Here is a 27,744-nt window from a genome sequence, read left to right as displayed (position 1 = left end):
TGAGAACGGCTTAGTTGGGCATCTGTGGCTTGGGGTTTCTGGCAAGATTTCAGTCAAGATGTCAACCCCAATGACTCGTGTCTGTCCCACATGCAAAATTCACTAGCTGCTCTCGCAGGGTCTCCCAAAGTCTGATACCATCGGTTAGAAGTCCAGGATCTCATTGATGAAATCAGGTCCGGGGAAGATGAATCCTCTCAGGGGTGGTTCCTTGAGAATAGTTCTTCAAATACAGCTCCTCTCGATCTGAACAGCTGTGAACTAAAGAGACAAATTACGTGCAGCCCACACACTCAACATACATTGGTGGGACAGGTATATAATAACGGCTAGAAACTCTCCTGTCAACAAGAGAGGAAAGAGGAGACAAGAATCGATCGTCCATAGCAATTCTTAAATTTAGCAACACACAGTTGACAGTTCCTTGATGAAGACTCACAGCCTGGCGAACAGACGCCTGGAAGAATGCTCGACATCACTCATCATCAGGGAAATTCAAATCAAAACCACACCGAGATACCACCTCACACCCATCAGAATGGCTAACATGAACACACCAGGCAACAGCAGATGTTGGCGAGGATGCAGAGAAAGAGGGTCTCTTTTGCACTGCTGGTGGGAATGCAAACTAGTGCAGCCACTCTGGAAAACAGTGCGGAGTTTCCTCAAAAAGTTAGAAATAGAACTACCCTACGACCCAGCAATTGCACTACTAGATATTTATCCAAGGGATACAGATGTGCTGTTTCGAAGGGACACATGCACCCCCATGTTTATAGCAGCACTGTCGACAATAGTCAAAGTATGGAGAGAGCCCAAATGTCCATCGATGGATGAATGGATAAAGAAGATGTGATATGGTATATATGTGTGTGTGTGTGTGTGTGTACAATGGAGTATTACTCAGCAATCAAAAAGAATGAAATTTTGCCATTTGCAACAATGTGGATGGAACGAGAGGGTATTATGCTAAGTGAACTAAGTCAGTCTGAGAAAAGCAAATACCATGTGACTTCACTCATATGTGGAATTTAAGATACAAAACAGATGAACATGAGGAAAGGGAAGCAAAAATAATATAAAAACAGGGAGGGGGACAAAACATAAGAGACTCTTAAATACACAGAACAAACTGAGGGTTGCTGGAGAGGTTATGGGTGGGGGGATGGGATAAATGGGTGAGGGGCATTAAGGAAGACACTTGTAGGGATGAACACTGAGTGTTATACACAGGGGATGAATTACTGGAATCTACTCCTGAAATCATTATTGTACTACATGCTAACTTGGATGTAAATTTAAAAAAAGGAAAAAGAAAAAAAAAAGACTCAGAGCCTGAGAAGAATTTTCCATGGCTCTTGGCCTGAGCATTTGTTTCTAGCTTCTGAGTCAATCTTCCATTTTCACGAAATGTAGATTTTGTTTGCAAGTGAGAAGTTTTCTCAGCCTGCTTTCTGACTGTAGAAGTTTGAAGGTCCAAAGTCTTTTTTATAAATTTGTTCTGTTTCTTTACTTTTCAATTCAAGCTGGCGGTATTTTTGCCCATACAATTCTCATAAAAACTTTATAGGTCTCCTGTGAACCTTACTGGGGATTCGTGCCATTAGACAAAAGTCACATTCAGAAATCCCTTTGGGATTAGCTCTTTTTCTACCTTGGGATTTTGCCTAGATAACTGAGGGACAGAAGCCGTGAGTTGCTTGGAGGCCTTGTTTTATTGAACAGTTCTCTGAGGCATTGCCTTAGATATTCCTGAAGTTTTACGCCTCGTTTGTTCATTTGTTTGTTTGTTTTTACAACCACATAGTCGGCTTCATGTTTATCCCATGTTTTCCTGACTTTGCCTGGATTTGACCTTTGCCTGGGAGCCATTTCTTAATTTTAAAATCATTAGCCATCTGGGGATGCTGGGACTTTCTGAACTATCAAGAGCCACCTCTTTTTGGTTTAAAACAAAACAAAACGAAACAAAGCCAATGTCTCTACTCTCACTCCTGAGCTGGACCGCACACTTCATTAGGTCCATTTTCCGTGTTGCCCCAGGCGACCGCATTGTTAAACTTTCTGCTCCTCTGTAACAGGAGTTGCCTTTCTTCCAACTTCCCCCAATTTCTTTTAGGTTTTCCCTGGGATCCTCCTCAAAGGCAAATCATGCTTCTCTACTAATAATATCTTTAATGTCCTTTAGGCTTTCACTAACACTCCCCTGAAAACCCTCCTGGCTTCAGCCAAAGTTTAGATCTACATGCATGTTTTGAGGTTTCTGTTATAGCTGCACCCCATTTCCAGGTTCCCAAACCTTCATATGCCAAATTCATCCTAAAACTTAGTGCCTTAAAGCAGCGATAGGCATTTATTATCTTACACAGTTTCTGTGGGTCAGGAATTCAGGAATAGGTTTGGCCGGAAGTTTCCGCTCACGGTCTTTCACGAACTTGCGGTCAAGGTGTTGACTGGGGACTGAAGTCACCTGAAAGCTTGGCTGGAGGAACCATTTTAGTGATGGCTCACTCAAGTGACTGGCAAGTTGTGCTGGCTTTTGGCTGGCTCTTTGTTCTAAGGCCGCTTGAGTATCATGGAAGCTGGCTTCCTGCAGAGCAACTGATTTCAGAGAGCAGACTCAAAGTTTCAATGCCTTTTATAACTTAGCCTCAAACTCATTTGCCATTATTTCCACAAAACCATCGTTGTTACATGGTTATTCCTATTGAATGTGGGAGGAGATTATACAAGGAGCATTTGAAAACCAAGAAGTGGGGATCAGTGAGCACCGCTTGGAAGCTTACTTATCTATATTCTATGATTATATTTTCCTGTAATTAATAATTGCCTAATTAAAAAAAAAATTAATATTTATTTATTTATTTTTGAGAGAGAGAGAGAATGAGAGGCCAAGGGGCAGAGAGAGAAGGAGACACAGAATCTGAAGCAGGCTCCAGGCTCTGAGCCATCAGCACAGAGCCCAACGTGGGGCTCGAACTCAGAGTCCAAGATCATGACCTGAGCCGAAGTCAGAGGCTTAACTGACTGAGCCAGGCGGGTGCCCCGATAATTACCTAATTTTATTCTTTTAGTTGTATAAGTATTAATCTCTCTTTCCCCCCAAATGTTTCAACATCTTTCAAACATCTAGGAATTTTTTTCCCCCAACGTCAAAATATATCAGGTTATTGACCACTCATATATATATTCTTTTCCCATATGGACACGTCTCTTCCACATCCCTTCATCTTTTGACTCCATCTGAGCTAGTTCCTTTCCAGGCTTCATGCACGGTTGTCATCTGAGGAACCTCCCCCTTCACCATTATTCTGTTATAAGTCTTGTTTCCTGGATCCCGGGTCTTTGTCTTTGTTGAGTTTCTCTTTCATTTTGCCAGAGCATGGGCTTCCGGAGTTTGGGAAACACACGTGAGAAATCAAGTCTGCAAGTTCTGTGTGTTTGACACTGTCTGTATTCTACCTTCACTTGCCTGTCCACGGCTACTTACCGTGGAAGAGCTCAGTTGGTGACTATAAGCTGGGTGCATGTAGGTGGAGCTTGCCAAATTGTAGGCTCCTCTGACAGGTGTCAGGGAGCAAGGTTTTATGGTTTTGCATTGCTAGACTCTCCTTTTCTATCATGCAGTCACCACTCCCCTGGGGCCACTCAGGTTCTCCAAAGAAGAGTCCTCCACCGTCCTCCCTGGGGTGGGAGGAAAGATAGACCCCCTGACGGCTGTGTCCTGGGAGCAGGACCAAGGTGAAGGACTGAGGGCTTCCCGTGTACAATATAGGCCCATAATCATTCCACTTGTAGCACCAAGCTTCCCCTGCCCTTAATTGTGCCTCAGGCCCCCAGTCTCCAGCTCGGTTTCTCCCGAAAATAAAACAGAATCCCCTTTTTCTCACTGGAGAGTGTGCAGAGGGGTGGTTACCTGGCTCTTCAGAGTGAGGGAGTCCTGTTGGTTCAACACCTCAACGCTGACCCTTTCAAAGCGCTCACCTGTTCACCAGGCATCAACACCGGCCTGTCATCAGCCTGCTACATCCATGTTCTTCTTCTAGGCTAACTCAACCCTTCGTGGATCGTTCTTCTCATGCCGCCATGACAGAATACTATAGCCTGGGTGGCTTACACAGTAGTCATTTATTTCTCCTGGTTCTGGAGGCTGGAAATCCCATGAAGGTACCAGTATAATCAGGTTCTAGTGAAAACTTTCTTCCTGGCTTGTCGGTGGCTGCCATCACCCCGTGGGCTCATGCGACCTCTTCTTTATGTGCGCACACTGAGAAGAAGAGAGACATCTCTGGTCTCCCTTTCTCTTCTTATGATAAGGACACTATCTGATCAACGTACACTCCTATGACCTCATTGAACCTTAATTACCCCCCAAAGACCCCCATCTCCAAATGCCATCTCACTGGGAAGTATGCATTAGCAGATGCACTTTGTGGGGGGACACAATTCAATCCATAGCACCCCGTCTGCTTTCTGTTTCCCCTCAATTTATAGAAATCCTTTAGCCTTTGTCCTATCCTTTCATTTCTATTCTCTTTGCCTATGGGTTAATGTCTAGTTTCAATTTCTTTACTATTGTTTTTATTGGGGTTTTGGAAAGGAAACAAAGGTAAACATGTTTGGTCATTTCTCCATGCATAAGTATAAGTCCACGTAGAGGATTTCATCTTGTAAAACAAAAAACTGAGACACAAAAACTCAAAACAAAAGGAAGTCAACCTATAAACACTCAGATGTCGGGAAGGGGGGAACCAGCTGGTGTTGCCCCAAATGAGCATGCCCTTTTACAGCACCAGTCTTGCAGAAGATGAATCTTTGTACCTTCACTGAACGGGAAACCCCGTCCCTTCTTGGGCACCCGGCTCACTTTCAAGCATCTGTAGCTTGTGCTGCCGCATGGACTCCCCAGCCAAGGAGAGCAGATGGCTTTCAAGCACTGATTAATCACTGCTCTTACTTCACTTCGGTTTCCAGCTGTGCTTCACTTTCTCCTTCCTGGCACGGAACCATCGCTGCTGGTTTCTTTGCTTCCCGGTCTAATGGAAGAAGCACTCCTGTCTTCCACTAAATCTCCTCTGATCATCAGCCTCCATGTTGCTGGTGGTTAGCACCGCTTTTTGTCTTATCTCAAAGCCATCCTTAGGCTATCATCTTGCCTTCCATGGCAGGAGGAAAATCTATTCTTGTCCAGTTCCTTGACCTCTGCTTGCACAGTGTGGCCAACAGGAAGCAGAGAGTCAAACTAAAGGAAGCCTCCATGGATGGGAGAAGTCTTTCTGTATGTCTTCTAGAGTTGGATGCGGGAGAGAAGTCACCTCCAGGCTTTCAAGATCCCTTTTCAGCCTTGTTTCGAAGTCACATCAAATGGCACATTCAAAAACCCAGTGGAGTCATCGATGAAGAAGCATTAGAGCCTGGCAAATGGTTGGCCAAATTTGTTAGTGATGAAATAGTACATCTTGGCACGTGGCTTTGGTGGTGGAGCTACCACTTAACCATCTCTTTTCCCTATGCAGTGGTCCTGAGCCAGAGATGTGCATCAAGATCGCTTTGGGAATTTTGTCATTATGCAATATGTCCACATCTCACCCTGAAAATTTGTCAGAGTCAAGGCATTTGTGTTTTGGAGTAGTGATTTTCCAGGTGATTTTGGTTCGGAAACACTGCTCTAAAGAAATAACTTTAGGGGTGCCTGGGTGGCTCAGTTGGTTAAGCATCTGACTCTTGCTTTCAGCTCAGGTCATGATCTCACGGTTCGTGGGTTCGAGCCCTGCTTCGGGCTTTGTGCTGACAGCACGTGGAGCCTGCTTGGGATTCTGTCTCCCTCTCTCTCTCTGCCCCTTTCACCGCTCGCTCTCTCTCAAAGTAAATAAACATAAAAAAAGAAAGAAAGAAAGAAAGAAAGAAAGAAAGAAAGAAAGACTTTAAAGTGAAAGAGGCAGCACAGTAGAATAATTATTAAAAAATAAAAACCCTGGATACTTGAGTGCAGGTTCTGGCCCCAGCTAAGTTGCTTCTCTCATTAGTAGGGAGACCATATAATTTATCGTCCACATTAGGATCCATTTGAGAGTAAAAGAGGGAGCTATTAATAACTATATCAGAACAAGAGGCATAAATTGAAACTGTCCGGACGAACGGGTCACCCCACTCATTAGCCCGATGAGACACTGGAGTAGACAACTCCAAGGTCCCTTTAAGATTTATGATTCTATAATTCATGACCACTGGGACAAGCGCAAAATAAGTTTCCATCCCAAATGCATGTAGGATAGAGTTGTTTAGGTCCTCTTTGCTCAGGGAAACGGAAATGGCAAACACACGCGTCTTAGAAGCTGGAGACCTGGCGGCACTCCAATATGTTACACAAAGAATTTACACAACTATTTCCTTGGTGCCTCGCATGTGATACAGTTAAGAAAAGGGGCGTTTAGGTCAATCACATGTTCTGGTTAATTATAAGTTAGTATATAATAAATTAGACGGCACACAAATCACCAATTTTCCAGAAATCAAAATGTAATAAAATAACACCACCCCCGCAGTCCCCCAAACGCTGATCATTTTATCCTTTGCATTTCTAGAGAGCCCTTCAGGGCTCTGTATTGTCGTAACAAAGAGCATGTCACACCGTAGCTGTGAAAGGTGAGCCTAATCGAATCTGGGATGTCAACAAGCTTTCACGAACACAGGAGAGTTAAGCTCAGCGCAGTTTGGTTTTTATGACGTTATTCTGCTGTAGTTCTTCTGCTGGTGCTTATCAAGTACGGATCGGGAGAATCTTTAGGGCAAGCCACTGGGACGCAGTGAGCAGGAGTGGGTGGAAAACACTACTGGAATCCAGCGAGCACTCTGTCCTTTCAGAGAAGCGGGCTGAACTTGCTTGTTTGCACGGAGCTGGCAGAGATGTGGGCACAGGGCACACACAGATAAGAGGGAAGCTAAAGAGGGGGAAGTGGGGGAAGAGGGAGAGAGAGGGAGGAAAGCAGTGAGGAAAGGGAGAGGGGGAGGGAGGTGAGCAAGACAGAGAGAAAAGAGCGGGGGAAGGGAGGAAAGGAAGGAGAGACTCAAACATATACACCAAGAAACAAACAAGAAGATGGAGAGAGAAACCAGAGGGGAGGAAAAGGCCAGGTCCGGGTCGCACACGCATCCGTGTGTCTCTGGGGGAATAAAAAGGTAAAGCCTAGGTCTGAAGTTTTTAGTCAAACCCTCAACAGTCTTGTATCAGAACACAGGAAATGGCCTGGTTCACGTAGCTGCGGAAGCTATTTTGATGAACGCAATCAGTTCATTTCACGTCGATCGAGGCTCGTGCTGCCTGGAAGGAAATTGCCCACCGCGGCTGTGCTTCAGGGGTTGTAATCAGAGGCACTGGCATTGATGGAAAGCTTCTTGCTCTAGGAGGAAGCCAGCAGATTGCGAACGGCCCTGTTTCCACGACCGTGGCTGTGTGGTTCGTTTGTCAGAATGCGTGCCCCGCATGCATTTCGGGTGTGAGCACGCTTAGCCGAGGATTAGACTTCTCCTGGCTGCCAAGGGGTTTTTGCTTCTTACTGACTCTTACCCATGGCAGAGAAGAGCAGCACAGCAAGGAGACATTGCAACGGGCTGGCTAGGAGTCATTTTTGGAGAGCCTTGGGGCAGTGTCTGTCCCTGAGAGAACGGCGGAGGAGAAGGAAGCCAAGAGGTCGTTTGGCTCATCAGCTGACAAGAGGTTGATGTGACCGGAGTGGCCAGCGTGAGGCTGGTGGCTCCAGGAGGAGCTTTGAAAGCAAATAACAAACACTTAGCTTTCACCTGAGGAAATGCACACTTCTCAACCCCTCGCTTCCGGAAAGGCATAATGCAAGTGGAGGGGGGCCAGGGATGGATGGGCCAGGGAAGTGACCAGGGGATTGGAGGACTGGGCAGATGGGAAATAGGGGCACCGCGTCAGCCCTGAGCAGCAGAGGCAAAGAAGGAACGGGACAGATCTCTGAAACGAAGAAAGGCGTAAGGATGCAGAACATGGGCTGGATCACAGGATTCTTGGATGTCAAACCCTTGAAGGTTTAGAAAGGCCATGGTAGGAAAAAAGAAATCAAAGCATGAATTTTCAGAGTGGATGGTGACTTTAGGACACTTGTAGATGGTTGCTAAACACCACTAATCACCACCCCATAGACGCTCATTGGCTCTGGGCATGAACTCTCCTGATCCAGTCCAAGCAGGTGGTTATGAATTTGTCTCCCTGTCAGTGCTGAGTCTATAGCCTGGTATTTGCCCTGGGATATAGGGAATTTGCCCAACAAAGTTTGGACACCTGGTGAAAGATGTCATGTTGCCAAGTGGCAGGTACGGAACGAGAGAAAGCAAGGGCAGTGCCCTGAGAGTGAGCTCGAGAAATGGCAGGCAGAAATAGCCAGCATGGACCAGGACAGAGAATCATGGGATAAGAGCAGAGGAAAAAGTCCCTAGGTAGTCCATGAATCATCAGAGAGGGTGAGGAGGATCCCCCTCTAGGGTGTCTCAGAACTGGGAGGGTTGGACATGTTTGATATACTTAGGGTCATTGTAACGTTCCTAAAAAACAGAAGAGCAAATCCTCTTGCCTGGTGAAGTTCTTCGGGAAGTAGAATGAGAAAGCATTGCAGGGAGCACAAAATAGACATGATGGAAATCACCTTTCTGGTGTCGATGTTCCTCATCTGTCTCCCACTGCTCCCAGCCCTACTGCACCCTGACACTTGCCACGCTTCAGAGTCTGTTTATTCCTCTGACTTTGCCACCAGATTGTGAGCTCTGTGATGTCAGGAGCTCGGTGTCAGCCATCAACAAACTCACTTGGCACGTCCCGGGTGTCTGTCTGTTGGATGAATAGACCACTGTCAGCCTGGCTCCAGATGGGACTTCTGGTTGTCAGTGTGCCCTCCATATGCTTTGTCTGTCCCTCCGAGGGCGCCGAGTGCCCTCCCTGAAGCTCCTCCATCCCTCTGTCCTCAGGGACACAAACATCCCTAGAGAGGATCCGACAAGTGTTTAGAGAACACGGAAGTCCCCATTTCACAGAAGAGAAAACTGAGGTTCAGACAGGGAAAGGCAGGGCAAGCCAAAGTCGGTCCCGCAGTGACTCTGTGCAACCTCGAAGATGAGAAGTCAGACTACCACTCCATCCCCGCTCTTGTTGCTAGGCAACGCTGGCTTTGGAGGGACGTTCAGTGGTTGCCCAAATTCTAAAATTGATTCAGTCATTGTTACCCTTGTGGGAGCGGGGAGGTGGAGCTGAAACACGGTGGGTTAACACTGCATCAGTGCTCTCAGAGACCAGCTTTCCCCACCACGCTGGTGGTGTTAGCGTTGTTAGTGATAGTGACGTTTGTGGAGGGTGTGGTGGGTGGCAGGGAGAGACAGGGAGGGAATTCCGGAGACAGCCTGCAGGGAGGGAGGAGCCGAGCAGCCCGCCCAGGGCTATTCAATGCCCTTTGCTTACGAAGTTCAGGTTCACCTAGCCTGGCTCCTCAGCCAGACTCGGAAGGTCCTTTCTGATCTGTGCCCAACCTGCTTTTCTAGCCATGTGTTTCCTAACGAGCACATCGCAGTTCGGAATTTTCAGATAACCCTCACACCCTCCGTTTAATCTGATCCTTCCCGGGTCTCTAAGAGGGAGAAAGGGTTGCCGAGAAAGGAAATCCCAGGGTCCCGGTAGCCTGTTGACTCTGCCCGAGGCCCGTGCACAGCCCCGTTGGCCTTGTGCAAGGTCAGTGTCAACACTGCCTCTTCCAGCTCTTTGCTGCTCTCCCTGACGTGTGCCTCCTTGCTGCCTCGTTCACTCACCCTGTGTCACTGGCTCCACTTGGAATTCCCACCCCCCTCTGCCCCGCTGAGTGACTCCCTCTCCCTCACTTCCTGCTTCAACTCCTGGTTCCCTTCCTCCGCGAAATCTTCCTCGAAGTCTCTGGCCCTCTGCTCTCCCAGTCCTGGCACCTCTAGCCTGCTCAGGCGGCCCTTAAAATGGGCTGTCTTGGGGCGCCTGGGAGGCTCGGTCAGTGAAGCGTCTGAGTCTTGATGTGGCTCAGGTCATGATTTCCCGGTTCGAGCCTCCGGTCGGGCTCTGTGCCTGCAGTGCAGAGTCTGTTTGAGATTCTCTCTCCCCCCCCCCCCCCCCCCGCTTTCTCATTCTCTCTTTCTCAAAAGAAATAAATAAACTTAAAAACAATTTCAAACGGGCTGCGTTGGAATGCCAGATAACTCCTCTGTGTTCCTGTCTGTCTCTCTGGAGGATGTGGGTCCAACACACCTCCATTGATTCACAGAGCCTCACACAGGGCCCGGCTCATCGTCAGAACTGGTTGGCGGCCAACGCCTCCCCTAGGGATGTGACAGGAAGCATGGGCCAGCTGGAGGGTCTCAAATGCAAAGACCCAGATGGCCCCTGCTGCCCACCTTCCAGGGAAACCACATGTGAGGCCGGGACCTCCAATTTCATTAATATTTTCCACTAAGAGCACCGTTTCCCACTAATGTTTGGAAGGCAATCGATTTCTGGACGTGCAGCCCAGAGGAGGCCTGGTGGGATTCTGGCAAAGGGGTAGCGATTTCATAAAAGCTCTCACTGAGTTGTCACAAATGAAACCTCTAGTTACCTGGATGCCAGTAAGGAGATTAGACTAGAGCTCTGGTGAATGATATTTGATGAGTCACCAGTCTTTTGAGGAAAAGGCATGCTTTTATTGGCCTGGCTTGCCACAGATAACACAGAATTAAAAAAAAAACTGGATCATTCAAAAAGCTCCAAATGAAAAATGGAGATATTTCCAGACTTTGGACCACGCCAAAAGAAGTACCCTGGAGTTTGTTTCTTAATTTTTTAAAAATACTTTCATTTATTTTTGAGAGAGAGAGAGAGAGAGAGAGAGACAGAGTGCAAGTCGGGGAGGGGCTGAGAGAGAGGCTCCAGGCTCTGAGCTGTCAGCACAGAGCCCCACGCGGTGTTTGAACCCATGAACCGTGACATCATGACCCAAGCCGAAATCGGACGCTTAACCATCTGAGCCACCCAAGTGCCCTGAGTTTGGTTCTTTTGAAGAAAAGCATGCATACAAATAGTGTAGAGAACTTCACGAGTTTTTCATATTCCAAAACTGTCAATCCACAGATGCACCATATTTACTCATTCACTCCCCAATGATTTTTTTCTGCACTTTCTCTGTGCCAGACGGTGCTCAAAAACTTGAGGGGAAACTTTAGGGGACATTCTCCTTGTGCACAGGCACCTCTTGTGCTGGTAGATTGTTCTCGTGGGGTAAGTGGAAGAAATGATTTCCGTTTTCCAAAAGAGGAGACAAGACTTCAGAGAAACTTGGAGAATTTCTCTTGTCGCATCTCTCATATATCATGACGCCTGTAAAAGTCGATGTGAGGCTCGTCTCCCTTCCTCTCAAACTTTCACAACAGTCCCAGAGACCCAGAATGTATCATGTAAATGAGTAGTTCTGAACTTGACACCTGTATTCTCCCTCCCTGAATCACAGTCGATCTTGAAGCCCAGAATAAAGTGAGGGCTCGAATGCAGGGCTGCACGCTTCACAGAGTTCAGAGGGATATGACCAAGCCCTATTGCCTCCCAGTGCTGTGGGGGACAAGACTTTTAGCCTGAGAACCAGCACATCCCAGATCTGGATATGCAAGTCGTTTTTGAAAAATTATTTATTTATTTATTTTGAGGTGGGGGGGCAGCGTGCACACGCATGTGAGCCAGGAAGGGGCAGAGAGAAAGAGAGAGAGAGAGAGAGAGAGAGAGAGAGAGAGAGAGAGAGAATCTGCAGCAGGCTCTGCACTGCCAGTGCAAAGCCCCAAGTGGGGCTCAAACCCGCAGACCGTGAGATCATGACCTGAGCCAAAACCGGGAGTCGGATGCTCAACCTGCTGGGCCATCCAGGTGCCCACAAATCATTTTCTATAAAGAAAAGGAACACTTTCTTGGCTACAAGAGAGCTAATCTTAAAGTCAGGAATATTCCCGAAGATCCTACCCAACACAACTCGGGAATTTTGGGTAGTTCGTTTTAAGGTTACTTGAGACTAAATGTATTCCTTCCTCAAGTTTAATTGGTTCATTTGTTCTCACCCCAACTCCTTGATCTGAAAGGAACATCTAGGACGGACATAGAGGAATAAAAAGGTATCTCCTCCAGTTTGATGTTCTGTTCTGTTCTGTTCTGTGAATGACAACAGGAGAATTAATCCCTCAAAAGGGAAAAATCAGCCCAGCCTTCCCTGAGGGGTGCTGCACCCATATATGGCAAGAGACGGGGCTGTCTCTTTAGAGGATGCATATGCTGAGTTAAAAGTGGGCGTTGTCCATTTTGTTGCCCTGCACAGCACAGCGATTCGAAGGCACACACAAGTAGCCCCCTTGATTTGCCTGGTTCCCAGCCCTGTTTTCACACTTGCAGGTAGAAGATGAGAAAGCCAGGTGGAGGGAAGTGAGACTCCGCGTTCACGGATGAGGACTTTTACTGCAGACTGGGTAATACGATAGTTTCAGAGGCTGTGTGCCTGATTGATTTGTCCTTTTCTTGTCTTCAAGAATTCATGTATAAATGTTTTCGAGGACTGCTAATGTCATGCCGATGAATCTGTTCGAATGCTCTTCTTCGGGGGAATAAATAGCTATCGTCACTTCTTGCCATGATATTGCTCTTTTCTGATGGCATTTTGTGGAATAAATGGGCGACGTTTCTCTTCGGCTTCCCTTCTGCAGACACATACACACACACACTGGTTTAGAATTTTTGCCTTCTAGTCTACTTTTAAAGGAGACTCTTTTAAAAGGGTGGACTTTTAATTTTTTACAACCTGATCTGTCAATTAACTCTCCTCAAATACATTCTTTTTGGAGAATGACAAGGCCGGAAGTTCAAAGGCTTTTTATCTTAGTACAACGTTAGGCGTAAAGCAGGCAATCAAACTGTTGGCTAATTGAGGCACCCACTCCGGGGAAAATGCTCCGTCAGCCATGGGCAGGGGGATGTCTTTTTCCTGGAAAAGAGGAGACAGCACGGTAATTTGGGGAGGATTGTCAAGGAGGAGAGACCACTCAGTCGACAGACTGTTCGGACCATGAGCTTTGGAACGAATAGAAGGCAATTCTAATCCTATCTCTGCTATTTACCATCACTGTCACCTTGAGCGAGCTGCTTACATTTTCTAAGCCTCCATGTCTTCATCTGTAAAATGGGAACAGTCTCACCACTCACCTCATAAAGCTTTTGTGAGGCAGTAATGATCTAAGTGTGTAAAGTGTTTAACACGGTGCCTTGACGTCTAGAAAACACTCCGTTGAGCTTTTGTTGTTATTCTCGTAATTATTAGAGTAACACAGGGACCTTCTGGCCGGGTGAAAAGATTGTTCACTTAGAAACCTGGGAACCTGCATTTCCAGTCTCACTTAGAAGGTGGCCGTGCCGGTCACTGCTGTCACACACAGTCTCTCATTCTCTGGTGCTGTTCAAACAGCAGTAGACTTGCATGAAAATCCAAGAAACCAGAAGTCAAAGTCTGATGGAGAGTGTTTCCGTTTAATTTATGGAGTAGGTTACCTTTCTGGGCTCTTCTTAAAAGGCTTGAGGCTGAGTAGGAGAAAAACCGTTAGGGATATTTTTGGAGGAGAGATGTGCAGCACCTTCACTAGAAGAGATTGGACCATCTTTCTCTTTTGAAAAGCTTTTTGAAAGGAGCTCCAGATGAGCCACAAAACAAGTAGATCCATCATTTCGGCAGAATGGTTTTCCAAGGGCCCTCGAGCACCAACTGTAGCCCTAAATGGCAATCTCTGCTTATCTGGGACAATTTCATAGAAAAAGAGGAGAAGCAAAAACCACTTTTCACAGAGTTTCACTTCTTATTAGGTCTGTATTAAACTGTCAAACAACTTCAGAGAAAAGGATAATAGATCATGTCAACTGTTTCAACGATAATTTCCTTCCGTTGGTTACCAATATACCCCTTATTTTTACCCCGCACATGTGCACAAAGGATAACTATTTCCAACTTCCTTCTGCTTAATATCATGCTGTATGTATGTTTTCACGAACTGACATGGCTTGCAGACTCATCGGTCGCAATATTGCTCAACTGTGAGTTTTCTATCTTTATGTCATAAAACTAGATTCATAGAACAATAGAGTTGGAGAGATCTTAGAGCGATATTATTCATAAGAGCCAATTCGTATCACATCCTTACTGTGAGCCAGACACTATGTGCTAAGTGCTTTATACATTTGTTTAAACATTCCAGTGATCCTATGAGGTAGGTTCTGTCTATCCACGTCACAGATGGGGACACTGGGGATAAAGATGTAAATGTCTTGCTCAGAGTCATGCAGCTAGTAGGCTGGAAACTCAAACACAGGCTTGACCGAGTCTACACCCCTACTCAACCACTATGCTATGAGCCAGGTACCATGCAGTCCTCAGTTTTCAGATGAGGATCCTGGACACCCAGAGGAGAAACACGAGTTCACTCAGGTCCAACACTTATTGGCAGTCAAAGTTGGAACCCAGTTCTCTGGACTCCCAGGCCCCCATCCCTCCCTTATAGATGTCACTCTACCGCCCTCCCTTATATATGTCATTCTACCTCCCGCATAGGAGGATACAGGTACAGGATACTCCTGTATCCTTCTGGAACTCTCCTTGCTTTCCCTGTGCTTGCAAAGTTCACGGTGAGTTCTTTTATTTAATTAAAAGGTAAACTTCTACGTAAGCTGCTTTAAAAATGACATAGTGTCTGTTTTTCCAGCCCTCCTCTTCTGGTCTCATTCTCTCGGGGCAATCTAAATTTTCAGAATTTTTAGATTCAGAAAGTTCTCTTTGAATAAGCCATCACCCCCTCAATGCATTCCCCAAGAACTCTTCTGGATTCTTCAGATAACAGCTTCTTCAGATAACAGGTTGCTTGTGATTGGAAAACACACCATTCCACTTGTTCCGTTGTTAAGCCTTTGTCTCTTCAGAAAGCAAAATAAAACACATGCCCTCCCCATAATAGAACCTAAAAGAAGAAACAATCAGATTAAAAAAAAATATGCCCAGATTCAAACTTAATTTTATTTGACTTATTTTCAGCCAGTTCCTTGTGGTCTAGATATAGCCCTGGTAGATCCTTAAACAAATGGTCCCAATGTTTATTCCACACACCTGCCAAATATCTCATTAGGACTTACCAGATCAGGGTATCTCTGCTGGGATCCCAAGAGCAAAGTGATGGATGAAATCTGCTCCTTGTCTATGTGTGTGTCACTGTTTATTTACTTTCTGGACGAATTCATATTACAAGAAGACTCTGGAAGGGATGTTAATTATCCCTGTAATCTAATTTATGGCTTCAGGCGCCTGATATGTTCTATACCTTAGATAATGTTAATTTTATTCTTTTGTGAGCTGAGTCTGGTGTTCGCGAAAAGCTATAAGATGTAATTTATTTCTCCCCACTTGCCTTCTAAATATTAACTCTATTGAAAAATGATTAAATAGATTATGTAAATTATGGTCATTGCATCCACTTTAAAGGTTAATCCTGCCATCATGTAGCCAGATAATTAATTTGAATTCGTTCCCAAGCACTAATTCTCAGGGAAGCCAAGGTGTAATGGGCTGCACTGCCCTATTATGGATGTCACTGTGTGCTTGCCTGTGATAAAATTTGCAAGAAACAAGCCTCAAAGTTTTGAGAACAAAAGTTTCTTAAGGCCATCGGAAGGCCCGGTGCATCATGGGAGTGGAGCTACACTCTCTCCAGAATGTTAGGAGATAGTGTTACGGACTGTCCTCCACTTCTTGAGTTTTCTCAAGGGTCACCTCCCTTCTTGGGAAGCCAGACCTGGATGGATTTTGAAAATTCTAGGACAGCCCTGCTGCTTAGCCATTTTCAGAAAGTTCCAAGCCCGGGGAGGTCCCATCAGATGATTTTTTAGCTTCACCTACCCGCTAGGGAATCAGCCACCAGGCACTTAACTCTCTTCCCTGGCTGATAAAACTGGCCCCATGAATCCTCTCCATTGTTTCATGGGAAACCTATTGCTAATACCTCTTCTGGACTGCTTCCTCAGGCAGGAGCTTGAAGCTTATTCAATTTCTCATGGGCCTTCTGCGAGAAAAGGAATAGAAAAATACAAACTCAAAAGCAAATACAAACACGAATATGGATTTAGACTGTGAATAGAAAACACAATCGTAAATTTTAAAGAGCCGCCTGATACCATAAGCATCACGAAAGTCATAAAAATAACAATATGTTCATTATTTAATTGCCTGAAACACCTTTATAATACATCCCCACCAATTTTTTGGCTGCTTGGATCACTTCATATGACCACAATTTTGCAATAATTTTTCTCTAGAAAGAAAAGCAAGATAATTTAGTCTCCCCTCTATCACAGATCATCAGGATTTGTTTCTTACTTTTGATTGTCAGATTGACTAAAAGATACCAACTGCATACACAGACATGCTTGCTGTTTATAATACCGTGTCACATTTGGGTCCTTCAAACATAAGATTTCTGGTGAATTCTGGGGCGTCTGGCTGGCTCAGTTGGTTAAGTGTCAGACTCTTGATTTTGGCTCAGGTCATGATCTCACGGTTTGTGAGTTTGAGCCCCCACACTGGGCTCTGTGCTGCACGTAGAGCCTGCTTAGGATTCTCTCTCTCTCTCTCTCTCTCTCTCTCTCTCTTTCTGCCCCTCCCCTGCTCATGTTCTCTCTTTCTGTCTGTCAAAATAAAATAAATAAATGTTAAAAAAATTTCTGACAAATTCTACTTTGTGCAATTCCCATCAAAAAAGAAAAAAAAATGTAAGGTGGGTTTATAGTTGTATATGCTGCCTTCCTGAGTATATTCCTGGCAGAGAACTTCTACTTGGATTTGGCATCGATCTTGCTCTGCTCATCTGGCGATTAGAATTTTCCTAGACTAACTCTGGCTCCACACATGTTAAAGCTGATTTCCTCTCCCACGATTCAGATCCTTCCCTGCCTGTCACTGGAGAACTTGCTCCTATCTTGGTGTGATTCCTGCCCTGCACCTTCCCGCTAAGTCAGCACCCATGTGGTAGGTATGTTCTAGAAGCCATTCTTATCTGGAATGACTGACTATTCATGGAAATGGCTGAAAGCCGTGTTAATATGTCCCATCAAACACAGACTAAATGTACCCTCAAGTCAAATTCCCTTTCGCCAGATCCCCAAAAGGACCTTGGACATTTCAGGTCCACTTGATATATGGGCACTTGCCCTACTTAGGGCAAAGGGGAAGTTGGAATAAGGAGAATCATCACTCTTAAGTGGTTTCAGTTAAAGCACATTTCCCCCCAGTGTTACCAATTATAGGATCATATGAATACCTTGTCAGTGCACTGTGTAGGCCCTGGGAAAGGGGCTTTGGGGAGTGAGGGGCCCTCAGCCTTCACTGACCCCATGTGTCTGCCCCTATCTGCCAGTGGCATCTGCAGGTGCAGGGTCCTCTCCTCTCCTCTCCTCTCCTCTCCTCTCCTCCCTTCCCCTCCCTTCCCCTCCCTTCCCCTCCCCTCCCCTCCTTTCTCTCCTTTCTCTCTCTTCTCTTCTCTTCTCTTCTCTTCTCTTCTCTTCTCTTCTCTTCTTTCCCTTCCCTTCTCTTCTCTTCCCTTCCCTTCTCCTCTCCTCTCCTCTCCTCTCCTCTCTTCTCTCTTGCCGACATCTTGTCTGGGACTGGAGCTCATAGTACTGGACTGTAGCTCTGCCTCCTTGGGGTCATTTCTTTTTGTCTCTTCTCTGGGGTTATTTCTCCCACCGTCCCCAGGACCCTTTCATCCTCTCTAAGGATCTGGAGCATGCAGAAGCATCCCTCAAATCTCATACCTTCTTTTGAGCCAGATGTCCATGGCTTCGCGCCCACAGCATCCAAGATTGGTGAATGTCTCAGACAAAGTGACACCGCACGGACCCTGTGTGCTGGTCACTGGAATGTTCCTGCACAGCTCTGCTGCTCACAGACCTGAAGTAGAGCCCTCCAATCTGGTCTCAGGAAACTGCCCAGCGCATGCCATTTGGGCTCCAGGAACACCACCTTAAGCCCATGTCTCCCTTCTCTGTTAGTTATAACCCATCTAAGAGGCTGGCTATTCAGCAAAAAACACTGATTTTTCCCCTGTAGTCTTTCCCAACCTCCTTCACAGGCAATGTGATCTTAAAGATCTTAAAAGATCATTAAGTAAAATAGTTTAAACTTTACTCCTATTCTGGCTTTTTTTTTTTTGCCTTAAGAGATTATTTCATTTCCCCTGGGTTTTTCTGTCTGCAGACTTGCTCTGGTCTTACCAACCTCTTCAAAATTGCACCCATTCTTGGTGAATGTAGAACAGAGTGCAAAAAGCATAACTTTGGAGGCAATAGTCCCAAGGAATCCAGCCTGTCATTGCTTGGCTGTGGGTCCTTGGGTAAGTTACATAGCATCTCTGAGCATCGGCTTCATGGAAATAATAGCAGCTGTGAGAATTGCACATAAGATGTACAAAACTCATAAAATACCACCTGGTGGTTAGTAGTTGATAATAAAATGCTGATGAAGGTGGTGATGATGCTCAAATCTGAGTGTTCCTTGGGGGGTGGGTGGGTAGTGCTGTCCTCACAGTACCCACCCCTCTCCCTCCTTTCTTCTGTGAAGCGCATAAAGCACTTTTCTGTCCCTGTGTGTGCAAAGACAGCAACAATATCTACAGATTGAAATCTGAAAAAGTTCTGGAGTCGGGCTCCAGGCAGAGCCCTGTGAGTTCAGCCAGAGAGAACTGTAGTCTTGACTACGTGGAACAAATATTCTCTTCCCTTAGGTTTAAAAATTGTTATTATTGCGAACGGGCCCACTGGTGACGGCAAAAATATCAGCGCTGTCTGCTGGGAGAGGGGGAATGTTCTTCACATCTTGTTTCATAGGAAATGTCCCTGAGACTCAAATGCAAATGAGCACGGAGCCAGCCTGTAGTTTCTGGCTTTTGCTCTCGGTAAACCCGGTTTTTCCCTCCCAAATCCACATGATGTGCAGATAGGATACTAAATTTTTTCTGTCAGAGTAATGTCTTTCCCTTTTGACTCTGTCCATATGATCTGCCTGTGCAGGAAACAAACATTCTTTCACTACGGTGCTTCCTTTCTGCCCCTGTTGCCAAAGTTCCCCTCACCTGGGCTCCGGCGCATCCACTCTGGCTTCATTCTGTGCCCTCCTCACTCGGGGGGCTTCTCCCTCTGCTGTGGCTTTTACAGTTGTTCTCTCACTTTGTTAAAAGTTTGTTTGTTTGTTTGTTTGTTTATAGTGATCTCTACCCACAACGTGGGGCTCGAACTCACGACCAGAAGATTGAGTCTCATGTTCTTCCGACGGAGCTGGCGGGGCACCCCGAGTTGTTCTCTTTGTGTCCCCCTGCCATCCAGACGTCTTGCCCCCTGGTCCTGCAGAAAGCACATGGGACATAGTGGATGGTAGGCACCCGTGGAGGCACATGAGGAGGACCAGGAAAGCTGGATGTGCCAGAACGACATGTCAGAACTTGAGGTTTGCAAATTTTACAGAAGTCTAGTGTACGTGCAGAAAAGTGCATAGACCATTAAGTCCACAGCTCAGTGAATTTTCACACCAGGAGCTCACCTTGGTAACCAGCCCTCAGACCAAGAAATGGAACATTAGAACACGGCTAGAACCCCAGACCCCATGAGCTCTTCCACTCCTTACCCCCTTCTCCCAAGGGTAACCACTGTCCTGACTTCTAGGCCATAGTTTTGCCTCATCTTGAGATTGACGTTAGTAGAATCATAGAATATACACTCTTCTGAGTCTTGTTTTCTTCCCTTAGGTTTGTGATATTTACCCATGTTGCTCATTTTTTTAAGATTTTAATTTTTTTAAGTAACCTCTATACCCAACATGGGGCTCCAACCCACAGCTCCAAGATCAAGGGTCTCATGCTCTACCGACTGAGCCAACCAGGCGCCCATGTTGCTCATTTTCACTGCGATCCACTCTTCTGTTGTATGCACATGCTAACATTTGTTCATCCGTTCTGCAGTGAATGGACATTTGCACTGTTTTCTGCTTGGGGCCACGAGCATTCTTTCACATACCAGTTGGTGAACGGATGGACCCATTTCTGTTGGCTACATGCTTGTAAGTGGTGCCATAGCCTCAGAGGATAAACGTCTTGGCTTTTAATGAGGCTATTTGGATAACCAGGAATATTTGGAGGTGCTCTGAAAAGTCTTGGTAGCCTGGTGACCTGTGGATCAATAGTTTTATTTCATTTTGTGCTGTGAACTGAATTGTTGTCCTCTGAAATTTATACACTGAAGCCCTAACCCCAATGTGATTGTATCTGGAGATGAGACTTTTAGAAGGTAATTAAGGTTAAGTGAGGTCATCTGGATTGGATCCTAATCCGATGAGACTGGTGTGTTGATAGGAAGAGGAAGAGAGCCCTCTCTCTCTCTCTCTCTCTCTCGCTCTCTCTCTCTCTCCATGTGGAAAGGCCATGTGAGCACACAGAGAAGAGGGCAGCCATCTACAAGCCAGGAAGAGAGCTCTCACCAGAAACAGACCCAGCTGCACCTCGATCTGGGACTTCTAACCCTCAAAACTGTGGGAAGATAAATTTCTATTGTTTAAGCCACTTAGCTTGTGCTACTCTGTTACAGCAGCTCAAGCAGATGAGGGCGTTTTACTCCAGTTTGTTTTTTTGAAGTTGGAAAAATATCATGTTAGCATCACTAGTAATTTTCTGTTATTTTCCGAGCATTCTTTCTTTGAGGAAATAACCAGAATGGGCCCCTTGGTCACATGCCTCTAAAGCAGTCACTGCCTCTTGTTTGGGGAGACACTGATATCACCATCCCTGCCTTCGAAACAGATGCTTCACGTGAGATATGGGCTCTCTGTATGTCCAGGGAGGCTGCGTCTCCGTCCTCTTGAGGGCTGCTTGTCTGTCTTTCCGCTAAATTTATTTTCAGTTTTATTAGGATATAATTAACATATAGCACTGTATGGCTTTAAGGGGTACAGACAACGATTTGACTTATATATATCGCGAAATAATTATGATTAAGTTTAGTTAACAGCCGTCATCTCAGATACAAAGAAAAAAGAAAAAAAGTTCTTTCCTTGTGATGAGGACTCTTGGGATCTACCCTTAAGAACGTCCTAAGAGCCTTCCCTCTAAATTTGAATTGAGGGTGCCTTGACCTTCAAAAAATTGCCTGCTCTTGGGAGATGGGTGAAGCTCTTGGGGGTAGTTCAAGAGTAGCTCAGAAGGGACCAGCTACTGTTGAGTGCTGTCTCTGCCACATACTGTTTTACGCGCTGTAAAATGGATCATCTCATTGGTTTAGCATAGAGGTCTTTCAAGGCGGGTACTATTATTATTGCCATTTTATAGGAGGAAACCAATGCACTGTTGGTCTTAATAACTTGTTCAAAATCATATGGCTAGCAAGCTGCAGAGCTCAGATTCAAGCTCAGTGTGATTTTCGAGTCTGACCCCACCATCACACATACACACACACACACACACACACACAAACACAGGAAGGAGATGCAGAGTTGGTGTCTTTGCCAATGCTGGAAGGAACGATCATAAAAATGACGAGGTTTGGACATTGCAGGTGGATGGGTCAGCTGGTGGCCCACATGATGTGCTGGCTATTCTCCTTCTGCTCTGCGTCTTTCTCAATCCGTTCTCTCCGTTCTCTGCCCTGGGACGCTGGCCCCTGTAGGCTGCATCCCGGGAGCTCCTTGCTGACTGGCTTCCAGGCGGGTTTGGTCCAGGCAGACAGTGGTGGGGCGCCAGAGAGGGGAACAAGGGAAAATGGACAACCGCCTCCATCCTTTTGGTTTCTTACAGATTACTGACCCGTGGCCACCTTCCGCTCTAATGGGCTCCGTTAACTCAATTTCCTCCTTATCTCTCTAGCCTTAGTGGTAGCAGATGGCTTCCCAAGTCACTAGTTTCTGGATACCTTCATTCTGTTTTTTCCCCCTCAATCGTGGCCGCACATCTATAAATAGTTTTTTACAAAATCCCTTTGAGCCCCCTGAGATGAATTCTGTGTCTTCTCAGACCCCTGAATGATACACGTGGTTCTGGTTATCACCAAACAGGTCAAACTTTGGCAAGTGTGCTATCAACAATTGTCATTGTCTTCTCTGGGTCGTGGAAGCAAGATCACTGTCAACCCTCTTAGGGCTTCAGATTCTTCTCTGGAGCCAGGGAAAGTTTTCAGTATAGACTCTAAGAAAGACAGCCAGGGCCCCACTGGTGGGCAGTTATCTGGCCCCTGTAGCATGGTGACAGGTAGAGAGAAATACTAAGAATAGAAAAGACCAATAGCAAATTCCCAGTAAAGGGTCATGGCCAATGGGCTCCCATCAAATTGAGTTCAGATTGGTTAACAGTGACCCAAAGAATGAGAAAAGTTACATTGTTTCCTATTCTAATTTTATCAATAGCTTATTATTTTGCCTCACCCTCTTCCCCCACCAAAAATAAAACCAGAACACAAAAATAATAAAATGATACTTCAAGCTTCAGCCAAAAAAAAAAAAAAAAAAAAAGTGAGTGTTTAGCTTTGGGGATTGGGACATCAGTGTAATCTGTTACAGTTTTGGTTCATAGTTGTCATCATGTGACTGCAGAACAAGAGGAATCCGCCCAGGTGTGTCCTCTACAGCAGCCAAGGTGTTTTTCTGCCTGCTCTTCCTTTTTTCCTTTTGGAACTCTTTCATGTTCTCTAAAAGATCTGTGGATCTTCCAATCGAGAGTTCTCACTGCCTCTGCCATGGGGACAAGTGCACAACTCAGTCTGGCTGATTAGATTATTTGGGGGCCAGCGAGTGTCCAGGGGCGGACTCAAGGTTAACCAGGATCCTTTATGGATGTAGATACTGGGAGAGGAGCTGGGAGGGCAGCGTAAGCTCAAAGCTATCTCCAGCCATCTTGCTGTTACAAGGAGAAAGTCTTTCAGACAATGACACCAAACAAACAGAGTGAGAGATGGAAAGAGAGAGAGCCCATCTTATTCTTTCAACCTCTGAATCCAGCCATGCCTGTAGTCCACTCTTTGGACTTTCATTGATGTGAGCCAGTGATTTCGTCTTTAAACAAAGGAGCTAGTGGTTGTGTTTCTGTCCATGTACAGTGAAAAGGTCTTGACTAATTCTCTTGACCTCAAAATGACTGGTGTCCATCAATACAAGGAAGTATGTCTTTTTTTTCTTAAAGCTTTAAAGAAGAGGGTCATGCTTTTTTACCTGTTTCAGTAGTGAAAGCCTCCTTATATCGATCCCTCCAAATCTCTCCTGTAGCAATTTAACTAGGCTTCCTTTGTTCTTTTCTCAGGGAATGTGCAAAATAGCTGGTTACCATCTTTCTCAGAGCAATCTTTGTATACATTGAGACAATTAATGGGTTGCTTTGAAGCCAGGTTCCTCCAGGCTAAGAAATTCTAGTAGCTTAAGTGTATCTCAAAGATCTTTTTAAAGCACATTTCTCTCTGCATTGCAGAATTTTGAAACTTGTCATTTGATCTGGAGAGGTGAGCGTGGGAGGGGGGGTTCCAGAAACTGGAGGTTTTTGTTGGGAAAAAAAATGCTCCAACCGTAAACAGATCCTCTTACTATAATTTCAATAGTAAAGAAATGTTGAAGTAAATAGGGTACAAAAAATTTCAGGCAGAGAAAACATAAATATGCATATCTATAAACCACTTTTGGGTTCAGTTTAAAAGCAGATGGCAACTTTCTGGGGATGCAGTTAGTGAGTGGTTTGGCCATCCTGTAGATGTGCAGTTGTCAATGTGGAGAAGGAGGTGAGGGAGCCTTTGATGTCTACAAGGTGGGGGCTTTCAGAGGCTCATCACTGCCATGCCTGAGTCTCTATCCTCAAAAACAGAGTCAACTCCCCAGAATCGGTTGCTCCTGGTCCCTGCGAAAATAAGCTTTTAGAGAATTAGGCCAAAGGGACCAGAATTTCTGGGACCATGTCTCATATCAGGAAGCCTTAATTAAAGAGTGGGAGGTATAGATTTCCTTAAAGAAAGACCTTTGCTAAAGATCTATTTTTAACCTTGATGAATGTGTTATTAATTAAAAAGTCTTTGGATAAGCCCCAAGGACTTGCCATGACATTATTGTCTCCTCCATTTAACCTAGGAATGCGATACAAAATGCTTTAAATAGAAAACTTGTTACATTTAGAGAGACCTTTCTCTTAGTAAAATAACGTGCAGAATAATTAACTTTCAATTTGCTTTAATTACTTTTAAACATATATACATTTTCAAATACCCAGAGAGCACACCTGCTGCAGGGAACCTTGGGGGCAGGGGGTGGTCCCGCAGATGAGCCGTTCTGTCTCCAGCAACAGTCCTGTGCGCGTGCCCACAAATGAACCATTGAACAGAAACTCAGCTCTCCTCTTTTCTGTCACTCCTTCCCTTTCTCTGGCTTCTAAGTATGTTCGATCATAGGTTTTGGTCATTTAATTAATTGAATTACTACCACTTGCAGAAAGAACAGGATCTATTCCTCGTTAGCTAAATTATTTTGAAGCAAATGGAACATTGAGAAAAGGGGTTTGCGTCCCTGTCTGCACATTAACATTACCTGCAGAGCTTTAAAAATTACCCGTACCCTTGTTCCACCCCCAGAGGTTCTGATTTAATGGGAGTAGGAGGGAGGGCAGGAGCTATTAGTAGTTTTTTCAGCCCCTCACCATTGTAATGGGCAGTCAAGGTTAGGATTCACTGATTCAGAGACTGAAAGAAAGAACACCACCACCAGTTCAAAAGCAACTCCCCGGAAAGCAGTGTGGCTTCGTGGAAAGAGTACGGGATTCAGAGCTGAGAATTCTAACCATACCTCTACTCTGTCCACCGTTTGGACTTGCTTATGTTCTCTGCATCTTTGTGCGTCATCTCTTTAATGGTAAAACTGGGATTATTGTGGCCATTTTACAGGGTTGTTTGGAGGAAAAGAAATACCTAGCACATGGGGGAGCCTCCATAGCAGGAATTGTTATTAATGTAGTGTGTAGCTCGCCCTGAAAAATATTTTTCTTCCTGCTCTCCTTGTTTCCTTCTGCTGTGCTGATAGGAATCCAAGGCTATACTGTTCCTGGAGACCCTGCATCCCCTGAATGGGCGTGGGTGGCCCCCAAAGCTATAATGAGGTTGCAGTCTTGGGGGTTAGAAATCCAGACACCTGTCCCTTCCAAGCTGAAATGAGTCTGAAGGTCTGAAACCAGCTTTTTCACAAACAACTGTGTTTCTGTCTCCATTACTGGAAAGGTTACCAACCAGCTCTGGGCCCCTGCATTTCTTGATTGGTAACACGGGATTGAATTAGATGATCTATTCCATTCTCTTCCAATAACACGAATCTATGAGCTTTAAAGAGCCTTCAAGACTCAAATCAGATAAGCTTGCAAATATTTTTACCTGTCTAAAGGAGAAAATAGTGCCCAAGCATTGTCTGCAATAAGGGGGTCCCATGAAGACAGTGGACTCTGGAAAATTGGTTCTTTTGGAATTAGTAGTGGAAAAGGGCCCCATCCTGACTTTTGGCTTGGGGACAGCGTGCCCAGTCAGTCTCCATGAGAATAAGTTCTCAGGACTGACCTTAGGGTTTTATTTCTTATTGAGTCCCTAGGAGATATGGAATACATTTTCCTATGTGAAATTTAGAGCGAAATTGTCAGGCTGGCTGGACCTTGGACACTCTCTAGGTCAAAGATTTTCACACTGAGTATGTCAAAGTGAGGAATGATGTAGGTCATCTGATCCTGGGACCACACTCTCAGGACCCCTGCTCTAGGTCTTATGGCAAAAACTCCTGTGATGCTAAGAATCACATAGAACACTTGTTAAAAATACTAATTCCCAGATCCCTCCAATGAAGAGTCTGATTTAGTAGGTTTGGAATGACTCCTGGGTCTTTCTTTCTTTCTTTCTTTCTTTCTTTCTTTCTTTTTCTTTCTCTTTCAGGCCATTCTTATTATCAGGGAATTTGGGGAAATCCTGACTGGGTCACTACCCACTCATTACAACAGAATCACTTGGGCGGGTTGGGGAGGGGAGGACTTTTAACAAACACTTGGGACCTACTCCTACTCTCCAGAATCTGATTCTGAAGAGTAGGGCTGGGAGACTGAATTTTTAAATCTTGTCAGGTGGTTCTGAAGTGTAGTTAAGTTGTCTCAGTTTGTAGGTGAGGGTCCTAGGGACGTTGACGTATTGCTCTGGGTTAGTGGCCGATGTCATAGAACCCGCATGGCTGAACTCCCTGTGCTTGGCCCACATTGCCATATTCCCTTTTGCCTGGACAGATAGAGGTAATGGCTCTTTCCTCTACCACTGACTTTCAAAAGGAGAAGTCCGAGGAAGTGAATACTGAACTAAGTTCTGACACTGATTCTCTGACACCAACTGTGTGTCCTCCAACCCAATTTAATTCTGATACTAACTATCTGGAATTAACATCAGATCTCACAAGTTAAATAGCAAAGTTCCAGTTCTTTGAAAAGATCAACAAAATTGAGGCGCCTGGGTGGCTCAGTCCATTAAGCATCCAACTTTCAGCTCAGGTCATGATCTTGAGGTTTGTGAGTTTGGGCCCCACATCAGTCTCTCTGCTGTCAGCACGGAGTCTGCTTTGGATCTTCTGTCTCCCTCTCTCTCTGCCCCTCCCTCCTTCTCACTCTCTTTGTCTCAAAAATAAATAAACATTTTAAAAAATCACCAAAATCAGTAAACCTTTAGCCAGACTCATCAAAAGAGAGAGAAAGAGAGGGAGAGAGGACTCAAATAAAGTAAAACAAAAATGAAAAAGAAATAACAACTGACACAAGAGAAATACAGAGGATTGTAAGGGAATATTACACAAAATTATATGACAACAGACTGGACAACCTAGAAGAAATGGATAAATTCCTGGAAACGTAGAACTTCCCAAAACTGAATCAGGAAGAAATAGAAAATTTGAACAGACTTATCACCAGCAGTGAAATTCAATGAGTAATCAAAAAACTTCCAACAAACAAAAGTCCAGGAAAGATGGCTTCACAGGTGAATTTTACCAAGCATTTAAAGAAGAGTTACTATCTATTCTTCACAAACCATTCCAAAAAATAGAAGAGGAAGGAAGACTTCCAATTCATTCTATGAGGACAGCATTACCCTGATACCAAAACCAGATAAAGGCACTACAAAAAAAGAGAACTATGGGTCAATATCTAGATGAACATAGACACAAGAATCCTCAAGAAAATATTAGCAAACTGAATCCAACAATACTTAAAAAAAAATCATTCACCGTGATCAAGCTGGCTTTATTCCCGGGGTGCAAGTGTGGTTCAATATTCACAAATCAATCAATGTGATACATCACACCAACAGGAGAGATGACAAAAACCATATGATCATTTTAATACATGCAGAAAAAGCATTTGACAAAGTACAACATCCGTTCATTATAAAAACCCTCAACAAAATAGGTTTAGAGGGAACATACCTCAACCTAATCAAGACTGTTTATGGAAAATCCACAGCTAACATCATATTCAATGGTGAAAAACTAAGAGCTCTTCTCTGAGAGATCAGGAATGAGTCAAGGATGTCCACTCTCATCACTTTTACTCAACACAGTACAGGCAGTCCCAGCCACGGCAATTAGACAACAACAACAAAAAAAT

This window comes from Neofelis nebulosa, chromosome 3, assembly GCF_028018385.1.
Source record: "Neofelis nebulosa isolate mNeoNeb1 chromosome 3, mNeoNeb1.pri, whole genome shotgun sequence".
In the NCBI taxonomy this organism is placed as follows: domain Eukaryota; kingdom Metazoa; phylum Chordata; class Mammalia; order Carnivora; family Felidae; genus Neofelis; species Neofelis nebulosa.
This window is presented reverse-complemented; position numbering follows the sequence as displayed.